General features: G+C 34.5%; 1 pseudogene; it reads right to left on the reverse strand.

The window, feature by feature from the left end:
• Positions 1–7013: 7013 nt before the first annotated feature.
• On the reverse strand, positions 7014–7618 carry LOC149566679 (elongation factor 1-alpha pseudogene; annotated as a pseudogene).
• Positions 7619–11927: the final 4309 nt, after the last annotated feature.

Raw genomic sequence — 11927 nt, forward strand, 5'->3', positions numbered from 1 at the left:
TTGCTTGGCTAGCCACTACTCCTTTGTGCAAGGTCTCTACACATCACCTCCTATGGATCCTAAAGATCGAATCTCCCCTTATGGCCTCCACTGCCTTGTCCCACTACCACTCGTAACTAGGTCCAATCTCATCTACCAAGGTGGAATGCGCACCTGGCATGTCCTATGTCTCACCTATTGTGGCTATTGTGGCTACTATTGTGGTCCCTACAATGCCAGTACTAGCTGGATTGGTATCACCATCCCCACTAGATAAGTTGGAGTCATCCCTCTATTGGTTACCATTGGTAGGTATTCCTAATATATCACAACCAAGTTGTGCACATCTATCATAGATCTCCCTTGATCTAACCTTGAGGACCATCTGTGGTCCAAATCTATCACTAGATGCGCATAGTAGTAGTACTCTTGTGAAATGTCTTGCAGCCACCCATACTGTTGCCATATGTAAGTAAGTAGGAATCTCTCCACTATGTACATAGATCAACCTATTAGTGGTCATGACATGAACACATGCCCCAACTCCTAGGGTGCATCATCCCAATCCTCCATCTCTCTCCAAGGCCACCATACTATTATGTATTTTCAACTTACAATCAATAAAGATACCCTATTTTTATTGCAAGCAACTTGATGTCCTATATTGTATGAGTTCATATGGATTCATCCAAAGTTTAAAACCTGCATTTTTAGATAGGTGGATGAATTAGTTTTCCAATGCTTCTGGTTTTAAGTCTTCCTCTACTCCCTAACTCAAGATATTCACTTTTTTGTGTAAGTAGGTCCAAATTTCTTACTAACCTAGGGTTTTGAAGCATCTTCAAGTATAGAGGAGGATTTCATGATGGGAATTTAATGGCATCTAGTGAAATCCTTGTATTGATATGTATTTTAAGATGCAAGTGGTTTTAAGTTTTTACTTGTAGGGATCCTTGAGAAATTTGATGCCCTAGGCATGCATTTCCCATGTGCATGCTAGGAAAAGGATGCAACATCTTCCACAACTCCAACTAGACTTGTCACCAAGACTTGATATCAACTTTGTAAGTTTTCTAACATTGTCCTCACATTTTCCTATTATTTTTTTACATGAAATAGTCCTAGAACATGTACTTCCTTTGTAAATGGGGGCCTAATTGCCCAAGTTGCCTAAGCAAGAAAGTGAACAAAAGCCCATATTTTTGTATCATCAAACTGTGGTGCCTTAGTATGTTTTGTAAGTCCCAAAATGGTGTTCAAAAATAAAATTTTTCCCTGAGGTTGTGTGGAGATATTTCCTTTAAAATTCAATTTTCATCAAAAAGGGCTACTAGCCTTTTTGGATGGCTTAACAATGCAACTACGTGGAAAAACTTACATAATTTGGTTTTAACCATAGTTTCATGTCATTTGTGACCTAAATATACTATTACCATGTGTTGGAGTCTTCCTTGGTCATTTTAAGAAGTTTAATTTTGTTTTCTCAAAATTGGTCAATTTGTGCATTATGAGAAACTTGTGATAAGTTGTCTTGTTCATAGGGTTCCCTAATGCTTAGGGTTTTCCTTGTTTTGGTGTAGAGTTGTGATAACCTAGTATCATCCTTGTAGAACTTGTGATTGGTTCTTTCACATTTGATCATCTTTACCAAGAGATTTGGTTGAAGGACTTCAATTAAGAGGGTTTTTGGACCAGTTGATCACCTTGTGGTCAATCCCACTAGGCTCTATGGCATCAATGTGTAAGAGTTATTCAAGAATTAAGAGGATAGTGTATAGATATAGTACTTGAGTAGCAGTTTCTGATATTTGGATTATATCTCTTAGTAGGTGTAGAATCATGATGATCAAAGTTAGACAGTGATAGTATATAGCTCGATGATGATGTCAACAAGTGGGAAAGGTCAAAAGTTGCACTGATGATAAGTTATAAATAATGTGAGATGATGGTATTTTTTAATTGATGTAATGAATTAAAATATCCTAATGAGGTCTTATTATAATTAATTGGGAAAGCCTCAAGGCTGACTCATTGAATTATTTCTAGGATATTCTATAAAGGATGGTCATTTTCCTTGTGGTAAAAGGTAAGGAATGTAAGTAAGAACATTTTTATTGGAGATACAAAGTTAATAAATGCACATGAACTATCCAAAGGATTATTTTATGTGAAGTTGGTGTTGTGGTACTAAGATGTATAAGAGGTTTGGTCTAGTAGAGAGGAAAAATAGTTCTAGTTATTTCATTTTTATTATTTTGCAAGGAATAATATAGAGATCAGTTGGACAGTAAGTTTGGTGGTATTTCCCCTGAAGCTATTTCCATAGTGGGTCCTTCTACCTTCTACAACTCCTAATAGGGTTGGTACAACTCCTAATAGTGTTGGAGTCTCCTAATACGAATTCAAAATCTCTTAATAGGGACTAATATGTAGTAAATGTATTTCATTCTTTTATAATGAACTTTTATATTAGTTCATTATTTTATGGGTACCATATCCACCAGGGTTTTCCCTTAGATCAAGAGTTTCCCTAGTTAATATATCTATTGTTATTCTGTATGTGTATCTTCTTATGGTTTCTGATTATATTGGTCACATGTTTAAGGATTAATAAGGTTGATAAATACTTTAAAATTTGGATAAATGATTCACCACACCACTCCCCCCCCCCCCCCCCCCCCCCCACACACACCCTCTTAGTTATCTTTGTGGACTTTACTTTATAATAATCTTTTCAAATAGTAATTGATCAAGTGCCCTTTTTAGTTCAATAATACTTACTCCTCTTTACTCAACTACTTTACTAGTTCATCTTGTTATCTCTCTTTTTATATCCTATTCATTAGTCAAATAGTATGGCACTCTACACTTTTATAAAATGTCTCACTAGTAAGGTTTGACATCAATGAGAACATAATAATTATATTCCAATTGTAGTTCCAAAAAATGCAACACATATATTTTCTTAGTTAATCTTGGATAGGGAAAGGACCCTTAACTTACCTCTTAGATACTAAAAAATCATCCTCAGGCAATGGCATAGTAAATATGTCTTAAAAAATTTCTTTAGATTTCACATGTTCAAGCCTCACTTTTTTCTCTTGTACTTTCTCTCTCAAGTAGTGATACTTGATAGTTATATCCTTGGTTTTTGAATTTATGACTAGATTCTTTGATGTATTTATTACACTAGTGTTATCACAATAGAGAGTAACAAGCTCAATTACTTGTTTCATTACTTCCAATAGTTGCCTAATCAAAACAATATTTGAATAGTTAATTACATCAGCAACATACTCAACATTAGCATTATATTATGATATGAAACTCTATTTATTCCTCAACCATGTAATAAGTCTTTATCATAAGAAGAAACATCCACCACTTATAATTTTTTTGTCATAAATATTTCCTACCCAATCATCATCAATGTAGACTTTGAGTTTAAAATTACTATCTTGTTTTTGTACCACAATCCAAATTCTTATGTTCCTTTCAAATATATAAATATCCTTTCAATACCAGCCATGTGTGTTTCCTTAAGATTAGAAGACAACATCACAATAATTCTAATTACATGTGTAATATTAGGTCTACTATGTACAACATATTATAGATTCCCAATCATTTATATATATTGTGTCTCATTTACCTCAATAATAGTATCCTCCTTAGACACTTTTCATCTAGTCACCATAAGAGTACCAACTAGCCTTCACACATCCACCCTAAATATTTTCAAAATATTCTTAATATACTTATATTGAGTCACATGTATACTATGTCTTTTTTGATGAACTTGTTTTCTTATGTAAATTTGATCTCACCAAACATAGATATCTCAAATTCCTTGCTCATTTGATCAACAAATGATTTTCCTTACAAATCGTTGCCACACAATATGATATCATCCACATATATTTCAGCAATCTATACCATATTTTGAACTTCACTCTTCAAATATAGATTATTATTTTCACTTGATCTAACAAAACAATTATTAATTAAGTATGAATACAACATTTGATACTAGACTCTCAGTGCTTACTTTAGTCCATACAAAGCTTTGTTCAACTTGCAAACTAGGTTTCTCTTATCTATTCAACAAATCCTTCATGTTATTTTATGTTGACTTCCTCATCAAGTATTTCATTAAAAAACAATGACTTAACATCCATTTTATATATTTTGATTTTCTTCTAAGTAGAATAATCTAATAAATTTATTACTCCTTCCAATATAGCAATAGGGACAAAAGTCTCAACATAATCAATTTTCCTTTTTTTTGGGCACAACCTGTTAATGTTTGAAAATGTTGGAGGGTTTTCAATTATCCCAATGAGAATATGACATATCTAGGGGTAGCTAACTCCCATTTTCAACATGCCATTTCAGACACTGGGCCAACTATAAGGCTCTGACCCTTCTTCTACTTAAGACTCTGCTAAACCTAGGTGGGTAGACCAGAGATTCAATTGATACCGTACTAGTGCAAAAAAAAATCCATGAATCTATTTACTACAGTGAAAACCCCTATATCTCCTAATAACTCATATAATAACACAGATCTACATTAGCAAATTGAAAATCCCATGATATTCACAAGTTGAGTGAGGGTTAAATCCTTTTAGCCCACTACAAGACATGAAAAACTAAATTTATTTGAATAAAAGATTTGTGCAAATGACATTCATATCATCTTGCATTTGATTTAATGATCAGTGCCTTATCCATTGGGACATAGAGTCATTACCAACAGGATGACCTAACTAGATTGCATTACAATCAAGTTTGTCAACTGAAATCCCCAAATCCCATACTTATGCAATATCCCCTTCATGCACCCAGAAACCCTACCAGAATGATGAAGCATTTACTTGATTGCTTGAATCAAAAGCAAAAAAGATCTGACATACAACTCAACCAAGCTGCCTTAAATCAAATGAACATTATCCACTTAATCCCAAAGTTAACAACACATGAAGAATTAGGAGACAGAATAAGAGAACTCAGATAACTCATGTAAATCCCCTTTTGTATTCATTCATGGAAAGACTAAATATACAAACTAGTAACACAAAATGTAACTCAAGATACCTCACATAATCTAGCATCAATTTCCAGTATCTCAAAATGACAATACATGATGTGAAATGAAAACCTGAACAAGGTGGATGTGTGGCCTTCATTGGTAGAGCTTAGCTCAATATTTAGGAAGAAAAACCATCTACAATCCTATTTTCAATAGTAGAACACTGGAACCCTAGTGGTATTACCCAGAGAAAACTACCAACAACCTTACCATGAATGAGAGATAAAATGATAAAGGAAAGAAAGAATTATGGGATCTAATCTTAGAGTGACATGTGTCCACTTAGAATTCCATCTCCTAGAGTTGCAAAACCTCTCTCTACCTTCTCCCATCAATTTCTAATCATATCCTTTCTATTTTGCCTCTTTAAATGCAAAATATCTTAGCAAAAGACAAAATTCTACTAACTGAATCTGGATATGTGCCAATTTATCAAACTTTTAGCCAAAACACCACAAATATTAAAATAACCAAACAAAAAGGTCACTGAATGTGTTTTAGGTGTTTCTCTATAGAATTCTTTGGCTAGCAACTCAAAATACCTAATGAAACACACAAATCAACTAGAGAGACAAAACCTCCTATAGCATGAACCAGTGGTGTTTAGTGCAAAAACAAGCTCTTTTCCCAATTCCAACGGTATATTGGAGCCTATGTTTTGAGTACTAGAAACCCCCTGAAAGTCAATTTGAAAAATAATCCCCTGCTATAACTATCAGGTCTACAACATCTTTGATTTTAAATTTCAAAAAATTTAAAATGTTCTAAGGTTCAAACTTTATAAAAAACTAGTTTTGCATTTAAAAGTCCACATGTGACCTATTCTCAAAAGGAATTTAAAATAAAGTTTTTATGACTTAAATTTTTTTCCTTTTCCTTCAAATTTGTGGTCAACCCTAGTTTGACCTTTTCCTTTTTGCTACGTGGTGGCCTCCGATTGGCTGACCACTACTCATTAGATGCCATTTCATCATTTGTGGGACCTGTGCTATGTGTCATCATTCTGTAATCCTGCATTATTTATTTCATCAACACTTCTATTTTATGAAAATTAATTATCCATAAGATCTACCATGTGGCAGCATCCTATGCATCAATCTCAGACTACTTTTTTTGCAACACCTCATCATCAGCTAGGACCCATTGCCACATGTTAATTAGGGGGATTCCTACATTATTTAACTCATGAGCATCTTAATCTAGTAGGGATGCACAAGCCGTCAATCTGGCCAGGTGGCAACATCTTGAGCATTGGCTCCTAAACCTGCCACATCATCAACATAGCACTTTTGTTTAAAATTGTGCATGTGTCACACTAACGTTACCATGGACAGGCTCCACCATATCAACCTATGGCTTCTAAAAGCTTGTGTCATATAGACATTACTCTAACCGAGTGCAATAGTATTTAAACATTTTTAAAAGTGTCCACATTGTGCATATGGGATAATGCCTTATTAAGGCATTTCCCCTGTGTTTCGCCTCTTCAAGCTTGGAAACTTCAAAGCTATGGAAATTCCTATAACTGGTACTACCCTATGTGTAGCTTGGTGGTCACCTTTGAGTCAAAAGATGCCTCCTTATTATTTGGCATGAGTAATGTTTTTTACTATAGCTTTATAAAACTCCCCTGTTTATAATTTGTAGCTTGCTCTTCTAGTGCCTTCGATTTAAATAGCAAGTTTTTTTGATTACATTATCACCTCTGTACTGGTGTGGAAAGCTTTGTAGTATGGTGCCTTTGTGTTTTTAGTGTAACCTTCAAACTCTTTTCTTTGCGTAGGCTGCTTGGATTCCTCTTAGCAATTCATGCTTTGTCTTTAGCATGACCCATGCTGCCAGAATCTTTGTATTGCTACCTTTGTTATTTTCCTTCTATCAAAATTGGAACCTTTTATTTGAGAATATTGTTGTTTTCCCCATGACGCTTATCGCTGCTTGGTCAACCTTCAATCCACTCAAGCTCCTTGCCAGATTGTATGTCAACCTTGGTCATGATCTCAGAAAACTTCACAGCAATGTGGCATGTGTGGCAATCCAGCACTGGCACATACCCATTTCCAATTTGGCCTAGATGGTTCATGATGATAACTTGAGCTATGAAATTAGCACCCTCCTTGGCGGGGTCGTTCTTGGATTCAGAGGCCACATATCCTCTCTTAAGATCCTTCACAGCAACATTCTTGACATTGAATCCCACATTATCACCAGACAATGCCTCCAGTTGTTGAATCAATAATTAGCACTACACAATAAGCCTGGGATGTTCCAATAATCATGTTCTTAATGAAATCATGATGTCCAGGAGCATCAATCACAGTGCAGTAGTACCTTGTGGTCTCAAACGTCCACAGAACAATATCAATGGTGATACCACGTTCACGCTCAGCCTTTAGTTTATCAAGCACCCAAGCATACTTGAATGACCTATTGTTCATCTCAGAAGCTTCCCCCTTTTAAACTTAACACACATGTGGATTTTTATTTTAAATGGCCATCTACAAGGAACAATCTCTTCGACCAATGCTCTAATTATACTTTTAACATCCCATAAACTCATGGAAAAGAAAATGGATGGCTCAGAATACAAACCTCCAATCAAAATACTCATTTATCATTATTAATACAATCTTGCATACCTTTTAAAAATTAGACCACTGATATGCATATATTTCATTATCACATTAAAATCAACCCTCAAATATCACTTCACTTTTTCATAGTGGAATTAGTCGGGTCCCAAAGCGGGTCTGACTAAAAAAGGCAATTCATTTCTGAACACCTGAAATGCCAAATTGATCTATTGATCATCTTGAACTAATTAGAATCAAGTTCATTCAATGAACCATCAGTAAAAAATCATTTTATCACTTTCTTGTAGACTGTCAACTTTGTTCTGGGAGGTCCTTTGACCAGCTTTAAAAACTAACCTAAACACCTAACCGAGCTTTAAGAACTGACACATTGATTCTCTCTTCTACATACTCTTACCCCATCAAACCTTGTCTCATGATGAATTTGGAGCCAAATGATATTTGCTATCAAAGTTGACCTCTTAAAATCACCTGCAGATAAACATGTCAGAAAAGACTAAATTGGGTTCAGAATTGGCTTCAAAAACTAGGAAAACTAACACTTGGGAAGATGAAAACTGGGGCATCGGTTCTGTGTCATGAGGACATTATGGATCTGTGATTTGGGCTCATGATGAATAACAGGGTACAAATGGAAATCATTCAAAGTAGGCTACTTGGATTTTACAAGCTGGAAACACTAACAAAGACTTCTTTTGCAAATGGAATTGACCTAGAAAAGTGTGTAGATGGATTCATCAAGACTTAAAAACTAACACACTTAAAGTATTTTTGGAGTGCAACATAGGGGAACAATCCATTTGACTTGATCTATCATAGATTAGGAGATATAACATTACAAATAGGGCTACTAATCGATCTGCAAATACTGACACCAGTAAAAGATAGAAATTCCATTTGGAATCACGCTTGAAAACAGATCAAACAGATTTTTCATGAGCTAAAACTTGAAACATAACAAGTCTTTGACGTCTATAATACAATGCAAAATAAAATTCATCATTTTGGTCAACTAGTAAAAAGTTATAACTCGTCAAACAGGGCTTCCCAGAAATGTGTGTCATTTGCAAATGTGTGAAAACAGTAAACTACCAACTTTAAGGGATCCAAAACCTAATTAAACAAACTCAAAATGACTTGAAATCTTGAACATGGGTTCTTGGATATGGACACTAGACACTCCCAAAGTGGCAAATCATAGAACATTTATGGGTGTAAGTTATTTGAATGCAAACAAGGCCTCCTGTCGCTATTTGACATAGGTGAAAAACCAAATTTGGAACTAGCTCAAGACAAGACTTTACAAAATGGCTCAGAACGACAATTTAACTTCATGGAACACTTAGACAGGCTAGATGGAAGGTGGTAGAAGCATTGAACACCTCTTAGGCTTCAACTTGATAGCCGGGTACATAGACATTTAAAAGTGTTTATAAGGCTCAAAGTTCTCAACGGTGCTCAATATCAGGGCTATAATTTTGAGTGCCAATAGTGGCTTTGTCTGGGGATGCATGCCCCTTACAGGCATGGTAGGATTTCAGATCTTTGGGAGAAGTGGAACACACACCTGAACAACAAAAATTCTCTCTTGAACAGCTTTATTGAAAGCAGGGAAAAACTACACTACTATGTACAAGTAATGGTCCCGAGCCACCGAAAAGTTTCAGAACTCCTTACCTCTCTCGTACATCTAATTTTCATTTACATCTTCCTGAGGTAAACTAAAATTCTCATTCCCATTTGTTTCACCCAACACATCAACATTTGCAATCAGCTCATTAGGCAAAACAAAACTATCATCATCTTCATAGTGCATATAAAAATTAGACATACTTTTTTCATCTTGCTCACTATGAAAATATGAATCAGTGTGACCATAACAACTGACAGCAAACTAAAACTGATCATCATTGACTAAATCATGGATTCCTTCAACTAGAAACAAAAAAGCTTGGTATTCTTCTTCATTCAACGAGTTACATGGATAAAAATTGTAACTCACCTTGTGCATTCAGATATGAAGAAAATGTAAAATCTGATTTATCCTCATTTGCAATATAAGTACTCCATAAATCAGATTGAACATACACTGTATTGTCTCCATATTCTAAAAAATGATTATATACTAAATCACAAGAGTCATCATGAAATTTCCTTCTAACAATATGCTGATCTATATAAAAATTTTCCTCAAATAACTCACTGGGATAAACCATTTCATTAGTATTACTTTTCTCAACACATGAGCTATCTAAATTTATCTCAACCTTATGAAAACAAAAAGACAATGAACCAGCAATAGACCTTATCCCTACATCTTCATTCTCAACATAGAAGTCATCATGTGTATTGATATACAAACTACCATCACATACACCTCCCAAATTTGACAGAGCATATTTTGAAACTATATCTTCTTCAACATCAAATTTAGGGGAAATGACTTCACCATATGAAAATGCAAAATGTGGCAAAACAAAGGCATCCTTGGATAGATTAGCATACCTTTCAAAATCATGAGCCAAAAAATCAGAAATCTCATCAACACTTAACAAGATTTCACTACTAGTTTCTTCTCCTTGCCTGAGATCATTATTTGGATGACTTGGCACATTTGTAACAATAAGCTTGTTAGTAATACATTCTAAAAAATCAACATTCTGACCATCACATACATCTTCTTCCTTAGACAACACTTCAACAATTGGCATTGTAACACAATCACATTCATCACCAGAAGAAAGACAATTATTGCTATTACATTTTTCTTCTTCTTGACAATCATCATAATAAATAGATGAATCCACATTATGCATATTATCAAATTGCTTATTATTATCCTTTGATTTATAAAATTGAGAATCTTCATATTCATTATCACTTTCAATGGATTCATTACATTTGTTAACATTAGACTCATTAGCCTTTAAAGCACTTTGAACCTCCATGAATAAAATCTTGGATTTCATAAATCTTATCTAATCTTATATTGGCTGGCCAATCAATCAAATGTGGCATAAACACTTCTAAGAGTACCACTGGCCATGAAGACTCCTTAGGTCTGAAAAACTTGTCAAGATTCATAACTACTAATTTGAACTTCATATAAATTTGAAATCCACTAAGAGCCTTAATATCACCAATTGTACTTCTTAACATTAAGACAGTCTTATCATGAATCTTTCTTTTCAATCTAGCAATATTTGCACGAACACTTTCAAGAGTCAGCATATCACTATCAGACCTAGACTTAGAATCCATCTTACAAACTTTTAAAACTCCTACCTCTTTTTCTTAGTGCTGAAACCACTAGCTAGAGGCAACCATTTTTAACAACTTTTGACTTCCATGAAAAGAAAACATGAAAACCAAAATACCTCAAGTGTTGATGCTAAACTTCGATCTGCTGATTTGGCACAAGTGCAAGACTGAAGATCCTTTGCACCACTGGTCAAACTTTGTAGAGCCACCACCTACTTTCAAGAGGATAAAGAGATCGCAACTGTGATATACTTTTACACTTCAATTCTTTATAATAGCAAATTGCAAACAACACTTTAAAAACTTATCAAGAATTTAAAATTCCTTTTCCAAGAGACTCCCAAAAGCTTTAGATCTGCCCATACAACTGAAAGTCCTTCAAAAATTTTCAATGAAATCAACTAGGGACAACTGGTATAGAGATTTGAGAGTTGCCACTCACACTTTGTGAGAAATAAAACATATTTTGTCACTTGACAAATCTGAACCAGACCTTCAATGTAAGAGAAACTTCCAGATCTTTATCATCTTGAAAAGAATTTACACTTTATAAATCAATTCTTCACTCTGAACTTTCTCAATAGCACTTGCAAAGACTGAACTAATTGAAGATAGACTTATAATAGTCATAGAACACAATTTACATTCAATTTTATAATATAATACTATCCATGAATAAAGATTAACTGGGGAACATAAAACATCAACAGAAAAATGGTAAACACCTCACACAATCCTATTGCTATAGCATATCCTTCGTGTTGTATTGAATCTTCTTCAAAATCTCAAGGTTTTTTTACCATTCAAATTCAATACAAGTCCCCAACAAAGTTGCCATTTTGTTGGTGTTTGAAAATGTTGGAGGGTTTTCAATTATCCCAATGAGAATATGACATATCTAGGGGCAGCTAACTCCCATTTTCAACATGTCATTTCAGACACCGAGCCAACTATAAGGCTCTAACCCTTCTTCTACTTTAGGCTCTGCTAAACCTAGATGG

The sequence above is a fragment of the Cupressus sempervirens genome, chromosome 3 (assembly GCF_028749045.1).
Source record: "Cupressus sempervirens isolate cs-2001-9-10 chromosome 3, ASM2874904v1, whole genome shotgun sequence".
Lineage (NCBI taxonomy): Eukaryota > Viridiplantae > Streptophyta > Pinopsida > Cupressales > Cupressaceae > Cupressus > Cupressus sempervirens.